Below are 20,872 nucleotides of genomic sequence, written 5' to 3' on the forward strand. Positions count from 1 at the left end.
CTCTCACACACCCTCACCCTCTCACACACCCTCACCCTCTCACACACCCTCACCACTCTACCACTCTACCACTCTACCGCACTCACTCGACCGCACTCACACTACCACACTCACTCTACCACTCTACCGCCCTCACACTACCGCCCTCACTCTACCGCCCTCACTCTACAGCCATCTCGCCCTCACACTACTGCCCTCACTCCCTCACTCTACCGCCCTCACTCTACCACTCTACCGCCTTCACACCCTCACTCTACCACTCTACCGCCCTCACTCAACCGCCCTCACTCTACCACTCTACCGCCCTCACACTACCGCCCTCACTCTACCGCCCTCACTCTACCACTCTACCACACTCACTCTACCACTCTACTGCCCTCACTCTACCGCCCTCCCTCTACCGCCCTCCCTCTACCGCCCTCACTCTACCGCCCTCACTCTACTGCCCTCACTCTACCGCCCGCACTCTTCCACCCCACCTCCTTCTTTAACTCCCTGTTCTCTTCTGCTGTGCTGATCTGCTGCTCTCTTCCACCCACCTCCTTCTCTAACTCCCTGTTCTCTTCTTTACTCCCTCTGCTGATCTGCTGCTCTCTTCCACCCCGCCCCCTTCTTTAACTCCCTGTTCTCTTCTCATGTGCTAATCTGCTGCTCTCTTCCACCCCACCTCCTTCTTTGACTCCCTGTTTTCTTCTCCTGTGCTAATCTGCTGTTCTCTTCCACCCGCCTCTTTCTCTAACTCCCTGTTCTCTTCTCCTGTGCCGATCTGCTGTTCTCTTCCAACCCGCCTCCTTCTTTAACTCCCTGTTCTCTTCTGCTGTGCTGGTCTGCTCCTCTCTTCCACCCGCCTCAGTCTTTAACTCGCTGGTCTCTTCTCCTGTACTAATCTGCTGCTCTCTTCCACCCGCCTCAGTCTTTAACTCGCTGGTCTCTTCTCCTGTGCTGATCTGCTCCTCTCTTCCACCCACCTCCTTCTCTAACTCCCTGTTCTCTTCTCTTCTTCTGTGCTGATCTGCTGCTCTCTTCCACCCCGCCTCCTTCTTTAACTCCCTGTTCTCTTCTCCTGTGCTGATCTGCTGCTCTCTTCCACCCACCTCCTTCTCTAACTCCCTGTTCTCTTCTCTTCTCCTGTGCTTATCTGCTGCTCTCTTCCACCCCGCCTCCTTCTTTAACTCCCTGTTCTCTTCTCCTGTGCTGATCTGGTGCTCTCTTCCACCCGCCTCCTTCTTTAACTCCCTGTTCTCTTCTGCTGTGCTGATCTGCTGCTGTCTTCCACATACATCCTTCTCTAACCGCACACACACATACATACAACCACACACACACATACAACACACATACAACCACACACACACGCACACAAACAACCACACCACACACACAATCTCACCCACACACACACAGCCACACACACAACCACACACACAACCACACACTAGACTACACACATCCACACACTCAACTACACACAACCACACACTCAACCACACACTCAACCACCAAACACAACCACAACAACACACACAACCACACACAACCACACACGCAACCACACATACAGCCACACATATAACCACACACACAGCCACACCTACAACCACACACACACAACCATACACACACAACCACACCCAACCACACACACAACCACACCCAACCACACACACAACCACACACACAACCACACACCCAACCACACACCCAACCACACACCCAACCACACACCCAACCACAAACACACCACAACAACACACACAACCACACCCAACCACACACACAACCACACATACAGCCACACATATAACCACACACACAGCCACACCTACTACCACACCTACAACCATACACACAAAACCACACCCAACCACACACACAACCACACACACAACCACACCCCCAACCACACACCCAACCACACCCCCAACCACACACACATCCATACACAACCGCACACAACCACACACACACACAACCACACACACACACAACCACAAACAGACAACCACACACACACAACCACACACACACAACCACACACACACAACCACACACACACAACCACACACACACATCCACACACACACATCCACACACATCCACACACACATCCACACACACAACCACACTCACAACCACACACACAACCACACACAACCACACACACAACCACACACACAACCACACACACAACCACACACACAACCACACACACAACCACACACACATCCACACACACATCCACACACACAAACAACCACACACACAAACACACACACACGCAACCACACACGCACACCCACACACATCTATCTATCGCCCTCACTCTATCTATCTATCGCCCTCACTCTATCTATCTATCGCCCTCACTCTATCTATCTATCGCCCTCACTTTATCTATCTATCGCCCTCACTTTATCTATCTATCGCCCTCACTTTATCTATCTATCGCCCTCACTTTATCTATCTATCGCCCTCACTCTATCTGTCTATCGCCCTCACTCTATCTGTCTATCGCCCTCACTCTATCTGTCTATCGCCCTCACTCTATCTATCGCCCTCACTCTATCTATCGCCCTCACTCTATCTATCGCCCTCACTCTATCTATCGCCCTCACTCTATCTATCGCCCTCACTCTATCTATCGCCCTCACTCTATCTATTGCCCTCACTCTATCTATCGCCCTCACTCTATCTATCGCCCTCACTCTATCTATCGCCCTCACTCTATCTATCGCCCTCACTCTATCTATCGCCCTCACTCTATCTATCGCCCTCACTCTATCTATCGCCCTCACTCTATCTATCGGCCTCCCTCTATCTATCGCCCTCCCTCTATCTATCTATCGCCCTCACTCTATCTATCTATCGCCCTCACTCTATCTATCGCCCTCACTCTATCTATCGCCCTCACTCTATCTATCGCCCTCACTCTATCTATCGCCCTCACTCTATCTATCTATCGCCTTCACTCTATCTATCTATCGCCCTCCCTCTATCTATCTATCGCCCTCCCTCTATCTATCTATTGCCCTCACTCTATCTATCTATCGCCCTCACTCTATCTATCATCCTCACTCTATCTATCTATCGCCTTCACTCTATCTATCTATCGCCTTCACTCTATCTATCTATCGCCTTCACTCTATCTATCTATCGCACTCACTCTATCTATCTATTGCACTCACTCTATCTATCGCCCTCACTCTATCTATCTATCGCCCTCACTCTATCTATCTATCGCCCTCACTCTATCTATCGCCCTCACTCTATCTATCGCCCTCACCCTATCTATCGGCCTCACTCTATCTATCGCCCTCACTCTATCTATCTATCGCCCTCACTCTATCTATCTATCGCCCTCACTCTATCTATCTATCGCCCTCCCTCTATCTATCTATTGCCCTCACTCTATCTATCTATCGCCCTCACTCTATCTATCATCCTCACTCTATCTATCTATCGCCTTCACTCTATCTATCTATCGCCTTCACTCTATCTATCTATCGCCTTCACTCTATCTATCTATCGCCTTCACTCTATCTATCGCCCTCACTCTATCTGTCTATCGCCCTCACTCTATCTGTCTATCGCCCTCACTCTATCTGTCTATCGCCCTCACTCTATCTATCGCCCTCACTCTATCTATCGCCCTCACTCTATCTATCGCCCTCACTCTATCTATCGCCCTCACTCTATCTATCGCCCTCACTCTATCTATCGCCCTCACTCTATCTATCGCCCTCACTCTATCTATCGCCCTCACTCTATCTATCGCCCTCACTCTATCTATCGCCCTCACTCTATCTATCGCCCTCACTCTATCTATCGCCCTCACTCTATCTATCGCCCTCACTCTATCTATCGCCCTCCCTCTATCTATCTATCGCCCTCCCTCTATCTATCTATTGCCCTCACTCTATCTATCTATCGCCCTCACTCTATCTATCATCCTCACTCTATCTATCTATCGCCTTCACTCTATCTATCTATCGCCTTCACTCTATCTATCTATCGCCTTCACTCTATCTATCTATCGCCTTCACTCTATCTATCGCACTCACTCTATCTATCTATCGCCCTCACTCTATCTATCTATCGCCCTCACTCTATCTATCGCCCTCGCTCTATCTATCTTTCGCCCTCCCTCTAGCTATCTATCGCCCTTACTCTATCTATCTATCGCACCACCACAGCATCACTCAGGGGCACCACAACATCACTATGCGCTACCACAGCATCACTGAACGCCACAGCATCACTCGTCGCCACCACAACATCACTCAGCGCCACCACAGCATCAATCTGTGCCACCACAGCATCAATCTGTGCACCCATTCAACAACAACTGGTTCAAATATGTTCCTTCAATGTTTCAAACTTTATTACAAATGTCAGAAAAAGATGTTAATATTTCACTTCTGTTCTTGGATTTTCGTCACAATAAAATACACTGAACATAATCTTCACAAAAGTTATTTACAAAAGTTTAAGCTATTGCCATTATAAATTACAATAACTTTTATTTAAGTATTAATTATTAAAAAAAATTAAATGCCATTGTTATTTGTAATATCAATACATCTAAGTCACGTAAATACAAAACATATTGCATTACAAATGCTATAGGTGTCACATTTGCAAAAGATAAAAGTATTGGCATTGTAAATGACAAAGCTATTAATTTCACTATTTTTAAAAAGAACATAAAAAAAATGTGTCATTTACAAGACCAATAGCTCAAACTTTCCAAATGCGAGACCTATTGCATTGCAAATGCTTGTTAGAAAAGGAGTCATTCAAACATACCCTAAATATATCCAGGTCGGGACCCTAAAATCTCCAAGATGACACTGGCTAGAGAGAGTGTGAAGTAGGGCTGTGCAGATAGAGGGAGTGTGTCTAAGATCAACAAACGTCTCATAGATTGAATGACGACAATAAAACAACAAAAAACAATGAAAAATAACTTACCTGCCGCTTCGCCGCTCTTCTGCTCCTCACCAGCACAGGCTCCGAGAATCCTGTGGCCAATCCTGACTCTGCTCTAATTTTGCTGTATGCGCACTGACAACAGGGCCGACCACCCCCCTCCGTGACTGGCTCACTCCCAAGACTCACCTGGGAGAGAAAAATAAAATGATAATAAACCTGTTTTTTCATCATTTTATTTGTCAATTTGTGCAGCTGCTGGCGAGGGTCGGCGCACTCCCGCCATAGCAGAGGAGCCGCCGCCGCCGCCATCAAAGGCCACTGCATCACTCACTAAATTACAATACTGAAACCACCCCCGCCCCCCGATCGTACAGTGCTAATGAGGACAACCTCTAGCTTCCTAGGCTTATCCTGCTTCACACACCACCCCATTGTCACACACCATTCGTAGAGAGAGAAGGTGAACCCTTAGAGCTCCAGTACCTCGCAATGTCTCTTTTAGCAGTCATATTACCTATTCCAACCAAAGAACCGTCCACGGGCCTCCCCACCGGGTCTTCCAGGATTCCTAGAAAGGCAATTCTTGGTGAAACATCAACAGGTCTCCACAGTATCTGAAGCAGAGCAGTAAATACTACAGACCAATGTTTTGCTGTTCAAAGAAGTCAGTATCAGGACAACAAAAGCATGTAGGCGAGGGAAGCTTACCGTCTCATCATAACTTTTTTGGGGTAAAGTAAATAATATGTAAATATTTTAACTGTATTGGCTGCAGTTCAGCTGACATGGCAAGCACACCTGGTGACATTTTCACTTCCTTCTTGTCGCTTTTGTCCAAGCGCCCACGCAAGCTCCCATCTCTCCCTTAGTGCCTCAAGGGGATTCGAGGCATTGATATTTAGAAATCTATGGATTCCTATCCCTCCTTTTCATAGTGGCTCCAACAGGACTTTATCCTCAAGCATATTGTGGTCTGGCAGCTGGGACAGGGAGTGCATGTCAGAGCTGCAAATATTGATAACATTGAGTTTTGTGGAGTTTAAACTCTAACTGAAGGTCTTTGAATGGTTTTATATGTTACCCCCCTCAGACGTCGCATAATTTCATGATCCCAATCAGGTCACCCCACCGTAGCCTTCTAGTTGAGCACTGTGACTGAGCCTTTCCTTTGCCACAGGGGTGCCCCCAGCATAAGTCGCTAGTCCCACCTGATTCAACGCAGGGCCAGGCTATAAGGAAAAATCTTGTGGGAAGCTGGAGATGAGGGAACCCATACAGCATTCCCATTATGTTGCCACAGCCGATTAAAGAGACTTGGCCACAAAAGTCTGGGTCATCCCATGTACCACTCAGCCATTCAACATAATGATTTATGATGCCCGGTAGTAGTAGCAGAGATCAGCCATGTCCACCCGCCATCATAGGTAGTTTGCATGCGCTTATTAACAGCAATGGGAGGGTTAGGCTTGCCCGTAGGGAGGATCGCTCCTTGCATGGTTGGTCATCAAATCACCCTTGTGCGATTATCAATGGAGCCATGGTAGGACCATCATTTTTAGAAAGGGCAACTCTGCCTAAAATGTTAAATGGAAGTTTGGCCCATCTAATAGGATCTCCCTGTACCGTAGCCAACAGCAGGGGAAGACTAAGATTCCACATGAGGCCAGGATCCAAGACGATGTACCAGCCCAGGTGTTGAAAGCTAAGCCTACGCACCGGCGAGACAGGATTGTTAGTCGGTAGTTTACCTACCGCATATAAGCAAGACCAGGCGTGATAGGACCAATTAACCTTGAGACCAGAGGTCTCCATATATAGATCCAACATATGTGTCAGCCAGGGCCCTTATCCGGGGGTAGGGCAATATTTGTATAAAGTGAAAAACATTCTTCCACTTTGTTTCCCCACTAGAGGCACCACACTTGAGTATCACCCTTTAGCCACACCACCAGTTGTTCTAATCCAAGGGTGAAAAGGAGTGGAGACAAGGGACATCCCTCTCTGATCACTCTACGAATCAAGAATTGGGCTGATAAAATGCCATTTACTTTCACCAATTGGTTGGGGTTTAGCTTATAGGACTTTATCATGGTTTAAAAGAGAGGTCACATCACCAAAGTCCTAACACCCCATTGAGAAACGACCAGTTGAAGGAATCAAATGTTTTTTCAAAATCTATAAGCATAAAGGTGCAGGGGTCTTTGAGCTGTTGAAGCCTTCCCAGGGCAATGTGCGCAAGATGGAAGCAATGTCGGGTACTGCTTTTGGGAATAAAGGCACAATGATCTGTATAGATCAGTGAGATCAATACTCACGGGAATCTCTTCGCCAAACTTTTGATTTCTGCATTTATAAAAGAAATTGGACTGCAGGAGGCACAGTGATCCCGGGGAGGCCCGGTTTATGAATTACCCCAACAGTAGCCAAATCTAGACCAGACAGAAGTCGGACATTCACAATGGCTTTATTGTGCATACTCAATAAGTGTGGTGAAAGGACTGGTTGGGATTTGAAATAGTAATCTATGGGGAACCCTTCTGGCCCTGGTGTTTACCCAGGCTTCATCTCTTTCAGCGCTCCCTCAGTTTCTTCCAGGTTAATAGGCTGTTCGAGCATGGGTCTTCATAGCACCCTGCATTAATAAGGAGAGGCCCTGCCCCGTCCCCACCATCGGGTGGGGAACAGGCGCCTGAGCCACTGGGCGAAATTTCGAACGATTTGGGTGCTCCGATGACTTAACGCCATCGTCTGGAACTTTTGGGCCTTTGGGGCACGTCACCGGGACCTTGCGTGTGGCACTGCCCGCTCTGGAGTTCAACAACAACGGCGAGTGGGACCGGAAGTGCACGGTGGCACTTGATCCACGGAGGTCATGTTGCATCTGCGGGGCCTCCGGGTTCCCCTCTCATACTAGTTTGCACAGTGCTCCCCTGTCTGTGCGGAGCAACCCGCAATTGTCTGGCATTGATTGACTTTGCGACATATTGGCTCGGCCTAGAGCGGTTTGCGGAGGTGGTGTCCGTACAGAATTTGATAATGGCGGTGAGGGGGGGCCCCGAAAGGCCACCTCCGAAAACATCGAGAACTACCAGGCCGGTTCAGTCCAATAGACTGGAAAAGTATAGCTTCTCCAAGGGTTCCCCGGTGGACGAGAGACGCGCTCAAGTGAGTGGCCAGGAGGATGGCCCCTCCGGGGCGGATCCGACACAGAAAGACCTGATGGCAGCGATCACCGGGATCCAGTCTTCCCTCGGTAGGATGGACTCCAAATTGGACACGGTAACCATCGAGGTGGGCTTAATCCGAGCTGACCTAACCAAAACTTCGGAGAAGGTCAAGTCACTCGAGATCAAAACATCGAGTCTCACCGACGATGTGTCTGAACTCCAGCGGGAGGTGAGAGATCTGAGGGTGTCTCGGACTCAATTTGCCCGCAAGCTGGACTAATATGAGGGACGAGCGAGGCGCAATAACGTCCGCATTCTTGGCGTACCGGAGAGGGCGGAGGGACAGGCCCCGGATCCATTTTGATCGTGTCAGTTGACTATGGTGGTGGGGGCGCTGGTTTGATCGGGGCGATCTCTTTTTCCCCATTGACATTGCTAACATTTTTGGGGTTTTTCTCATGGAACTTTGTTGATGGGGTTTGAATGCGGGTTGGAATGGTGGAGGTTGGTGGCCTGTTGTAAGATCCTCCTCCGTTTTCTACATTTAGATTCCGTAGTTAGATCTGGGGAGACAGGCACACTGCTAGTTGGGGATGTGCATAAGTTGCATGCAGGGGTGCAGGGTGGGGGGATGGAGGGTCAAGTTTTTTTTTTTTTCTTTGTTGATTTGTATTTTGTTTATGATCAATGTTTGCAATGGATGTCACGGAATGCTTCAGAATTCTCGGGGGATGAGTATGGTTTCAGCTAGATTGGGCTTGGGAGTGTCCGTTCTCAGTTGGAACGTGAATGGCTTGGGAGACAAGATCAAACGTGCCATGGTGGGGCAACTGATTAGGCGCCGATCGCCAGATGTGGTTTTGCTCCAGGAGACTCATCTTATGGGAAAGAGATGTATGGCGCTGCACAGAGGAGGGTATAAACTGGTTGCGCACGCCGGTTTTACCTTGGGATCCAGAGGGGTGGGGATTCTGGTTAAAAACTCCTTTCCGTTCACCATACAAGCTACGTGGTCTGATAATCGAGGCCGCTATGCCGGCATCTCGGGACTCTGGGAGGGTAGGACTATCACGTTCCTCTCTATATATGTTCCCCCCGCATTGCAGTCAGACACCTTTCGCGACCTGAGCAGGGTGTTTTTGTCGTTGCCCATTGGTATCATGGTAATAGGGGGTGACTTTAATGCTGTTATGGATGGAGAGATGGATAGGTACCCCTCCCGTGTATTATTGCCCTCTCGTAGATGGTTGTCAGATTTTGTCTCTGGAACGGGTATGGTTGATGGGTGGAGACTCCGGCACCCCGGTGACTTGGAGTATATGCATGTGTTAGCAGCGCACCACTCTCTCTCCAGAATCGATCACGTGTTAGTGCCTGCGTCGCAGGCGATGTTCGTTCAGGAAGTAAGTCATTTGGCCATAGGAGTATCTGATCACTCGTCGATTTGGCTGCAACTGACAGTCGGACCAAGTAATGTGGCTAGGGTGGCCCCAATTAGCGCTTGGCGGTTGAGAGACCCCACTACCAAAAAAGAGCTGGTGTGTGCAACCGATAGCTACTTCCGAGAGAACGCAGGGACGGTTGACTCGGACTGCTCTCTCTGGGAGGCTTACAAAACTGTAGTCAGGGGGGAGGCTCTTTCCCTAATCTCTGGGCAGAAGAAGAAGAGTAGGGCGGAAATCGACAGAATTGAGGCGGAGCTGTCAGCCTTGGAAAGGGAGGTCTCCACTACTGGGGATCCGGGTGATATACACCGCCTCGGTCTCCTTAGAGATGAGTACAAACGCCTGGCGCGCGATGGGGCGAGAGAACAACACGCTAACACCGAAAGTAGAATTTATGAACACGGCGATAAGGCCGGGAAACTAATTGCTTGGTTGGAGAAGGGTGACTGGGGATCGCGTCTGGTACCGGAGCTGCAGGCCGCGGCTCCGGGGTCGCGACGGCTCCACAGCTCATAGTGGATGAGTTTGCCCGTTATTACGAGGAGGTCTATACTTCGGTGGGGTTGTTCACGGTGGAAGAGAACGCGGAGGTCATTCGAGACATTCAATGCCCGTTTTGTCGGCCGAGAATAGGGAGTTCTTGGATTCCGTCATAACAAATAACGAGGTCGCGATGGCTAACCAGGGGGTTCACTCCGGGAAGGCCTCGGGCCCGAACGGTATTCCCGTTGAGCTTTATAAGCTACACACAGACCGTCTGGCTCTGTTCTTGAAGGATATGTATCTTGAGAGCAGAGAAAATGGTGTACTCCCTTATGACCAACGCATCGCTAATATTATTGTGATCTATAAAGATGGCAAGCCTCGCTTGGATTGCTCCTCCTACCGCCCAATTTCTCTTTTAAATGCGGAGCCTAAGGTCCTGGCTAAGCTGCTCGCGAATCGGCTGGTGAAGGTCATCTCTGAGCTGGTGCACCCGGACCAGTCCAGCTTCATGCCACGCCGTAACACCGCTCTTAACCTTCGTAGACTCCATGGGGTGGTGGCGGGCGCCGCTCGCATCCATGAGCCAGCGGTGCATTTGTCTCTGGACGCCACTATGGCTTTTGACAGAGTGGAGTGGTTTTATCTGTTTGCGGTGTTGGAGAAGCTCGGGTTTGGGCCGGAATTTATACGATGGATCCGTCTCTTGTACTCGGCTCCGTTGGCCCGGGTTGTGGTGAACAATCACAAGTCCCGTGAATTTCAGCTAGGGAGGGGCACCCGTCAGGGATGTTCCCTCTCACCACTCTTGTTCGCCCTGGCCTTGGAGCCGCTTGCGGCTTGGGTTCGATGGGATAGGTCAATTAAAGGGTTGCGTTGGACTCCGGAGTGGGAGGACAACATTTCGCTCTACGCTGACGATATCCTCATGTATTTGACCTCCCCTGGCAGTCCCTAATTGTTTTTCTGGATGTCTTGGCGATTTATGGGAGATATTCGGGTTTCGCTATTAATTGGAAGAAGTCGGTCCTCTTTGTGTTGAGCAGTGAACCCCCTAGAGTACCAGAGAACTGTCCGGTAAAAGTAGAACTGGTAGGTTTCCGCTACCTTGGAGTTCACATTTCTCGGGATCCTAAGGTACGCTTCGAGGCTAATTTGGTTCCCCCCCTTGGCCAGACTCCGTCGGGATATTGCAAAATGGAAGGAGCTGCAGCTTTCCCTATTGGGTCGGGCGGTTCTGTTTAAAATGATGGCGCTACCACGGTTTTTATATGCTTTGCAGAACTTTTTCGATCCCGTGCCCCCCTCTTATTTCACCGAGATAGAATCGCTGCAGCGTAAGCTTCTCTGGGCCGGGAAACCGCGGATCGCATTATCCAAACTGATGTTACCCTGGTATGACGGTGGGATTGGACTGCCCAACATTAGGAAATATTATTGGGCCTCTCAGTTGGCCCCTATCAATCATGCAGTCTATGGCTCCCCGGCTGACCCCGGGTTTGCCATGGATCGTGGCCAATTGCCGGGGGGTGAGTACACCCGGATTTTGTATGCTAGATGAGGCAGATTTCCTCTGTTGGGTCCGACGTCGGCTCTCAAATGTGAAGGCAAGATAACAATGGCCACGCCATTGTGGAACTCGGAGGCTTTGGGTAGCCTGTGGAAGTCGAGGGGTTTCGATCGCTGGGACCTGATAGGTATCTCGCAGGTCCGAGATATGTGGGGTAAGAACGGGATTCTGACTTTTGAGGAATTGCAAGCCAGACACCGACTGAATTAGAGCGAGCGATACCGCTATTTGCAAATTAAACATGCACTGGCGGCGGCTATCCCTCGCGATGTGAAGCCGCCGGTGGCCTCTCCGCTGGAGGATCGAATCCTGGATGGGTATCTCCCCACCAAGGCGATTTCTCCGGTTTACAAGAAATTGGTCAACCACACTGAAGATCCTCTGGTGAAAGTCCGGGAACAATGGATTGCAGATGGTTTGGTTTTGGATGATGTTGACTGGGGGGAGGCTGTGTCCTCCCTTCGGGAAGTGGCGATCTCCATGAGACTTCGGCTGGTGCAGCTTAGGATCCTTCACCGGTCCTACACCACGGGTCCAGGGTTGTGTCGCATGGGGCTCGCTTCAAATGCAGATTGTCAAAGGGGCTGTGGTGTGCCTGGTACCTTTATGCATATTTTGTGGGAGTGCCCAGAGATTCATAATTATTGGACCAAGATCCATGAGATAATGAGAGAGGTGTGGGGAGTACAGATTGCACTTGAGGCACGCTGTTGTTTGCTTAATGTATGGGAGCCTTCCGACCTCACGAGTCATGGTAAGCTTTGGGTCACTCTCGCCTGCATGATCGCTAAGCGAAATAATGCCCAACTATGGGGCGCCTGCCGAGCTCCTCAGATTGGGAAGTGGATGGAAGACCTTAACTGGTGTATGTTTCGGGAGAGAGCCGTTTATGTGGCCAGAGGGAGACCCCGTAAATGGGGGAAGATATGGGAGGTTTGGAATGCTTACCGAGGGGATATCTATACCCCGCTAGAAACAGATCCAATTTGTGGGGACATTGAGGCACCATGAGCCCATTTTTACACTCATTCATGATTCTGTGATGCTGGAACCTACACTCGCCGATACTGGTTTGCAGACGTCCACGGCATGATGGTCTTGTTATTTGTATTTGTTATTTATGTTTAATAAAAACAATTAAAAAAATAAAAATAAGGAGAGGCCCTTGATAAAGGGGGGGGGAAGAATACTCATGTGTGGAGCACTCTGCCTCTGCATATAGATTGTAGTAGCAGCAGCAAAGGCGGACACAATCTCTACCACCTGTGCACTTGCTGGTCATTACGGTCTAGCAGCTGAGGGATCATTCCAAACGCAGTGTCCCTGGTAGCCAACAGTTAAGTAACTTCCTGGATTTGTCTCCTCATTCATATATCCACCTAGTTGGGGCTGTCCAACATTGATAGGGTTTTTCCAAATGTTCTTAGCAAGGCTCTTTCTTTTTCTATTTGATGTTGGATTTGTCCCATAGGATCCCCCCATCTTCACATTCAAGAGCTAGGCTATTAGTGTCTAGTGCAGTCACCTATTGGTCCATGTCCCTCTTTTTAAGAAAGGCCTTTAGCTAGTCTACCCATGGTAGCTTTCCCAGTGTCCCATAATGTGCCTGCAGAGTCTACAGTACTATGATTGAGGTCAAAGTAAATATTCATTTATTATTAGGAATCATGTCCATTGCTCACGCACCAAGCACCACGCATTGAGAGACCGTATTGGCCAACATCCCTCCCAGGGAAACCCAGTCTGGGATATGACTGTGGAATGATCCGGTATGCCTCCAGGGAGAGTATTTGCTGCTGCCGTATGCAACACGTCAGCCGCTGTGATAAGCAATAGTTCAATTCATGGTTTTGTGCACATCTGAAAGGTGAGTGTATTCCCTAGCATGTGGGTGCCACACCCACCAGACATCACATAGCCCCAGAGAGGCGACCCAGTTAGCTAGTGCATTGACCCTTCTTGACCCAGAAGCCGAAGGACCAGTAGAGTCCAAAACCAGATCTAATACGGCTTTGAAATCCCCCCCCACCACCACCTATAATAGCCATTTCCTATTGCAAGCCTAGGATGAATAACTGGTATGTTCCTAGGCTTGGTGGAACTTAGAAACTAAGTAGACCGCATTGTCTACGTTCCAACCAGCTCTCTACTGCCACATACCTCCCTTGCGGGTCAGAGGTAACCCGGGAGACAACCAGGGAAAAGCTCTTATGCCAGAGGATAACCACCCCGTTAGACCCCTAGTATAACTGACATGGAATACTCTGTCATACCCAAATTTACCCAGGAAGGAGCATCTGGACCCTAGGTGGTGTGTCTCCTGCAGAAACAGTGCAGCTGTGCATGTTGCTTTGTGAACAAAATAGCTGCCCCCTTCTTGATGAAGTAATTCAGGCCTTACACATTCCATGACTTAACTACAAAGTCGTTCATGTGGATATAAAAATTTGAATGCCAAAATGCGTCCCGAGTATGGACATCATGGCCGGCGACAATAAAAGTGACAAGGACAATGACTAGTGTGACCAGTGGCGTAAAGTAGGCCCCCGTTGTGAGGGGGCCCACTGAGCTCCAGGGGGCCGCCTCAGCACAGTACCCTGGCCTGACAACTTTTGACTGAGTATGGAGGGGCGCCCTCCATTTAATTTGCAGGGGCCCCCCCCTCAAGTTTCGTTATGCCACATTTAGTTGCACTGCCTGGGTAACCACACTGTATAGAACCATCAACCATCTAGTGTAAAACGTACCTCCCTTCCTACTGCCCTCACCCCCACACTTCTTGGGGTGAAACACCTGTCACCTCAACAGTTCCAATTTAACAATCTGTTAAGACTAGGCGTGGAGACCACCCCTCATTGATTCGTTATGTACAGGATACAACGTTGTTGGCAAAATTGTAGAGTAACTGAAGCTCAAAGTGTGGATCTTGGGCAATCCAACTCCCTGTAAGTACCTTAAGTAGTTGACATCTAAACGATTTTGGGGGCCCCGGGCCAAACATAATTTGGGGCCCCCTGCTTGGATAAACTGAACTTATTATCCCGTTCCAGCTCCTTCACACCTTCAGCAACTATGATCTGATCATTGACAACCCTCTTTTAGGGGTCCCCAGTCCTTCAACGGGGCATCCATTTAGTGCAAAGCCTTGTAATATTTATGAGATATTGAAGATCTGGGCGCTCCCTTTCATATTGTGCAGAGGGTCCCATCATTTTTGTGTTATGTCGCTCTTTAGAACTGTCCTGAAAGCTTAATAATGGATCCCCCAGAAAGGTGGGGGCCCTGGGCCAAAGCCCACTTTGACCATGTCTTAAAACGGCTCTGGTTAACACTGGATCAGTTCAAGTTGCTCCCGCGACCGGTGTCCCCGCGAGGTCTGACGGTTGTGTGTCTGGCTCCTCCCTCCTTGGTTTGCAGATGGCGTGTGTCCATTTCAGCAGTCAGGTGACCATTAGGATGGGCCTCGCTGTCTTCATGACCTCCTGTGCCTCCTCTGCTCACGTGATGCCTATCTCACCTGGGTCCTTGTGCATAGAATGCTTATGTTGGCTGTGACCCACCGTCCCCATGTGATTTTCTTCATGAGATGCATATCCTTTACTGTGTGCCATGTGTAATGGATAAAAATGTCCCCTGTTGGTGCTTGCGCATAGAATGCATATCTCTTATGCGTTTGCCTGTGCATGGGATTCATATGTCCCTTGTTTGTCGCTATTAATTGGATGTGTAGTTCACCTTTGTGTCCTTGTGTGGGGTTGCATATACGTCCCTTAAATGCTAATGTATGAGATGCATATCTCTCTTCAATTGATGCATATCTCCAAGCTGGTTGCCTACATATGAGGGGCATACTTCCCTGTATGTGCTTTGCTTGGATGCCTATCTCTCTTTCAGTGTGGATGCATATCTCCCTTGTGGGCAAAAGTGTATATAGAATGTTTCGCTAATTATTCCCCTCATGTTCACCTATGCATGGGATGCTTATCACACATCCGTCTCTGCGCTTAGCATACACATCTCTCCTGTGTGATACTGTGCATGAGCTGAATATCTTTCTTTTGTTCACCTGTGTATTTCCTGTATATATCTTCTATAGGCACCGGTGCATAGCTTCCATTTCTGCTCCTATGTATACTATTCATATCTCATCTCTGTGTTCCAGTGTAAGGGGTTGTCTGTCAGCAATGGTGAGCTCTGAATCCCTCACTATGTGGTGTCAATGTTCTGGCGCCTTAGTTCAACTAAAGTCTGGGTTTCAGTTCAACCACAGCATGAAAGTTGCAGAGAAAGTGGTTATGAGTCAAAGTGAATGATAATTAGGGCTCCCTGTTTTCAGTTTTTACTGATTTTTACGGATAAATACAGACAGAAAACATTGGGTTCCTGTATCTTAATATTTTTGTCTGTGTAATTTCCTATAACCTGACAGGCATCAAAGTATGAGTGCACGTTTATCCGTTAAATAAATGCGGAAATATACACGTTATCACCTCATCTGTTCACAAAACACACAATAAATATGGATAGATACAAATAAGATGGGCAAAAAAATAAATATGGAAAACCGGGAGCCCTAATGAGGATTAGTCTATTCTCTATTCACACTTATAATGTACTCCTAGACATATGCTAAACAGTAGGGGGTGGTCTCTTTTTAGGTCTTTGGTTAGCCAAGACTATTTCAGTTTACCAAAATTAATAATGTAATATACTTCCAGAGGGTTTTATTCAGCCCCCTTTATCCATCGGTCTGTTATTGTGTCATTTAAATGTAAATGTAAATGTACAGGAATTTATATAGCGCAAATCACCGAGCGGTTTCTAAGCGCTTGCTTAGGGAACCCGTCCTGGTATTCCCCTGTGAGATAACCCCGGCAGGGTAACCGCAAGGTGAAAGCCAGGCATCCCGCCGAGAGGGGCCGTTGTGGAGATTAAGCAAGCTATTGCCCAGAGTCGCAGAGTGTGAGCCCGTAAATCGAGTAGGCACCGGAGCGAGAATTGTCGAGTCCATGGACATTTTAGAACTCAAGACCCCGCCGAGCCGGGAATTGAACCCTGGTCCCGGGCTGACCTCTGCTTCCAGGTCTGCCTCCTCTAACCAGTGAGCCACACTTCTCCACTCCACTCCATTTACATATGTCTTCCGCCACTACAGCATACAGCATGGGGAATGTATGTATGAGCCCACTTCAGATGATGGCTAACTTAACTATGAGTTATGGCATTCTGCTCTTTCAGAAGGAGGGCATAAGCACACTAAGTAGTTGCATTTAGTTCCAGGGACACCTGTGTGTGCTTTTTGAAAGACAAAATCATTTTTGCTTTAGCCAAATTATTTTAATTTTTGCCAAGAGCCCAGTTGCTTTCCCAACAATAAAGGTTTACAAAAAATGATACAGAGCAAAGCAATCATTGACAAAGCCAAAAGGCTATTGGCCTATTGGCATTTCCATTTCTTGATTAGGGCTCCCGGTTTTATGGTATTTATTTTTGGGGCACTTCCGTCTGTATTTATTCATCTTTATTTTTTGGCCATTGTAAAACTGTAAATTTCCGTATCTATTTAACTGACAGACCCGCTCTCATACTATGATGTCTGTCGTTTTTTATCTATTTAAGCTGCCAAATATTACATAACAGTACATCCAATGGTAAATACTAGCATTATACCATACATGTATGTGACATATTCTGTTATTTAAAGAAATGTCATCCTGTTTTTTAATTTCCCCTGCTGTCCATCTGCTCAGCCGCTGGCCTATAATTTATGAAAGATTGCACAGAGAATTACTTAAAAGAAGCACAATTTTCTGTATTTATCCACTTTTAAAAATAAATGCAGACAGAAAACACATTGTTTTCTGTCTGTATGTATCTGTAAAAATCCGTAAAAAAATGAAAACAGGGAGCCTTTATTTAAATATGTTGTAAAATCTCCAAACGAGGTGGTGGACCAAGGCAGTAGCCAAAAATAAAATACTCCCCTCTTCAAAACAAAACTCTAATGACACTGAATGAGAGAAACAGTAAACCCAACACTTCCTAGAGCAGTTCTCTTCACCTGTACTATACATTCATCCTCTCAACCTTCCATCCATGCATTCTTTGTTCCTAAATCCAAACCTTTCATATTCAAGTAATCCATAGGCATTTCCCCCACGTATGCTGCTAAAGCAGAGGTTTCCTTACAGCACTGTGGTTGACTATTCTAGAATGACAGGAATTTCTAAATACACAGACCGTTCATCAAAACGAATAACAGTCGGTCTACCATTTGATTAGCTACACTGAGGTGGGGACTGGCTAGCAACCTCTCACCTTAGCAAATTTACTACCCCAGGATTTTTTCGTTTTGAATATGCGATTTTTGGACTTTTACTGTGCATGAGTTTCAGGGCCGGACTGGCCGTAGCAGGCACTGGGCAATCCCCCGGTGTGCCGCATGTGTGGGGGGCCAGTTTGGGGCCCCTGGGGGCCGTTTTTGTTACAGGGCGTTTTTGCAGTATAGCTGCAAAATCGGGCCTGTAACAAAATCGTCTGAAAACCGTCCCTGGCACAGAGCTCGGTGGCACCCACAACCCCCCCCGGAAGGGGGCCCCAGCCGAGCACTTGCCAGGGCCGGTTTTGGTTCCCAGTCCGGCCCTGATGAGTTTCACTTCCCGAGTGTCACTCGCTGTAAATTCACAGTAATTAGCACCAATCTGGTGCTAAAAATGCACCCAGAGTAGATTTACAGTCTACAACATTCCACATACACTTAGTATAGCACTTGAAGATTTGTCATACTTCCTTGGATCTGCTCAGAAACAGATTCCAGGCCTTTATTCCCCCCCCCTTTTACTGGGCCTACTTAATTACTCTGTCTCAGAGTGAAGGGTTCAAAGGCCTCCCCACACAATAGTGCAAATAACAGTGCTTGACCCAGTTCCTGATCTAACCAGTGGCGTAGCTAGGCCGTAGGTGGCTTGTGGCAGCACCCGCAGCGACAATGTAAAATCGCTGGGGTGCTGGCAATTCCACAGGGAGAGGCTGCAGTTGCACCCTAAACACGTGCCGCCTGGGGTGGACATCCCCACCCACCACCAGCCCCCCCCCTTGCTTCGCCACTGGATCTAATCTGTCACAATGTGTCTATGCTGGGACAGACTGCTGGAGCAAACACAGGAGAGGCTCACCTTTGAAGTTTGGTGGGAAGGGATCTGAAAGCTATGTCATTAATGGGTGGAGCTGAGGCTCTCAGAGGAGCAGTTTTCACAAAGTACTTGAAGTTGCCATATTGGTTTGACCAAGAATGCTGTGCAGGAAGGTAGGGGCTGGGGTGAAGTGATTATGTGGTATCCTAGGATTGGCCTGTAGAGCCATGGCCTCTAGAATTTTCCACCCCTACTTAAAAGCGCATGTACAAGTGAAAGACAGTTGAGAAAACAATGGACCTGGGAGTGACGATGGCAAACGGATACCCAGCAGAAAGGAGAAGCCACCTGATGCCATGCAAGGAGGGCCCGCTGCAAGCTGGTATGTCCCAAGGAATCCGCCTCCTTGGACAATACAAGATACAGGCCAGTCATGTTGCCACCTCCTGCCATTGTCTGGGGGTGTGGGTAACGTTGGTGTGGGGTTCGACTGCTCACGCTACTAGCAGGCTGGTGTGTGTGCCTTGCACTCACCACAGACTTGAGCCAAGATGAAAGCCTGCTGCCTCCCGGCTTGAGCACAAGGAAATGCTGCCAGCTCGTGCGTGACCCCAGAGGACAGGGCTGTGTGTGAAAGCCAGTGAAGTCAGAGGGGCATTGGGACTTCTTGAGCAGCCATCTCACAAAAACAACAAGCATTGGCATAGCCAATAGGTCTAGTTTTTGGGACCTTATAAGTATTTAGTTATGCAGCACAATATCCTTGGTGCAACAACATCAACTGTTGCATGGCTAAACACGTATAAAGTCCCAAAGGCGAGACCTTTTGGCTATGCCAATGCTTGTTTTCATTTGGAATACCTTATAAACTGGGGAGTTCATAATTCAGATTGTTTTCCTTCTAATTCTTATCTATAAAACCTTCTATCTTCGTGTTTAAGCTTTTCAATTCCACCTTTGCACTTCACCTTTTTCAAAAATATTTCCAAAAATTAATGTTTGTTACTTTCCTTCGGTTCTAATCTTTACTTTACTAAGTCCCTTCCCGGCATCTTGAAGTGTCTTCAAATAACACATCACTGCCCTTTGGGTGAGGTGGCTTGTACCTCTTAAAACGAGCCAGGTTTCTTTCTTTTATGACCAAGTTGGATTTTCTCACCATGTTTAATTTATATTTGCCCGGAATTAAAATTTGAGGCACGGATAATGCCCCTTGTATCACTTATATCCATTGGCATTTAATGCCTTTTTTCAGAGATGTGTTCTGGAGTAGTGCTGCTTCTTTTTAGGTTTCGCCTGGCGAACAGCTGCGCAGCAGCGTTTCGCGCAGGCGAAATCTTTTGAGAATAGTATGTGTGTGTTGTCCCGCCTCTCTGTTCCATTGGCTAGCTCCATAAATGGAGGCTAGCCATTGGAAGAGAGAGGCGTCCGTCATTCTGCGAGGCGATTCGTGGGCGTTTCCGTCGAATTTTTCTCATCCCGCCCCTTTGTGACGTCATTCCGGCGGTGGGCGGTGGTTTATATATATTTTTTTAATACGTTTGTTTTGGGTATTTCTTTGAAGATGGCGCCCGGTGGAGATTGAGTTCAGCCCCTGCTCTGTATCCCGCAGGAGAGTGAGCTCTGCCCGTAATGCTTGTTACGATTGTAGCCCAAAAATGTGACGATTTTAAGTGCAGCCAGTAGAGGTGAGATCTGGGAGCTGCGCGAGAGGGAAACGGACGAAAATTGTAATTTCCTCTACATCGACTAGTTGGGAAACACAATGGAAGTTTTCGGCCATCTGCAGCTTGTTGGTCTCAAAGCATACACCCTCTACCAAACCTCGGCAAGGGGTGTTAGCGTTTTTTTTCTTAGTGTAATATCCTGTTTGATGTTTCTGTTTAGAAACGGCTTTAAATAATATAAACTTACTTTGGGAAAAAAGCGCACTTCGAAACGTCTTTTTACAGCGAATCAAAGAATAATATGTATTGTAAAGCCTCTGCTAAATATACCTTCTGTAAAACATAGAATCTCGTGGTGCTGAAAAATTTACTTGTCAGTGGGGCTGTGGAATAAAAGACACCGCATTGTGGTTCGCCTATGTAAAAGGTACCTTTTTGTGGTACTCCGCTGTAGAGTGGATTGCGCCGTGACACT

Source organism: Lissotriton helveticus, chromosome 5_1 (assembly GCF_964261635.1).
Source record: "Lissotriton helveticus chromosome 5_1, aLisHel1.1, whole genome shotgun sequence".
NCBI lineage: Eukaryota > Metazoa > Chordata > Amphibia > Caudata > Salamandridae > Lissotriton > Lissotriton helveticus.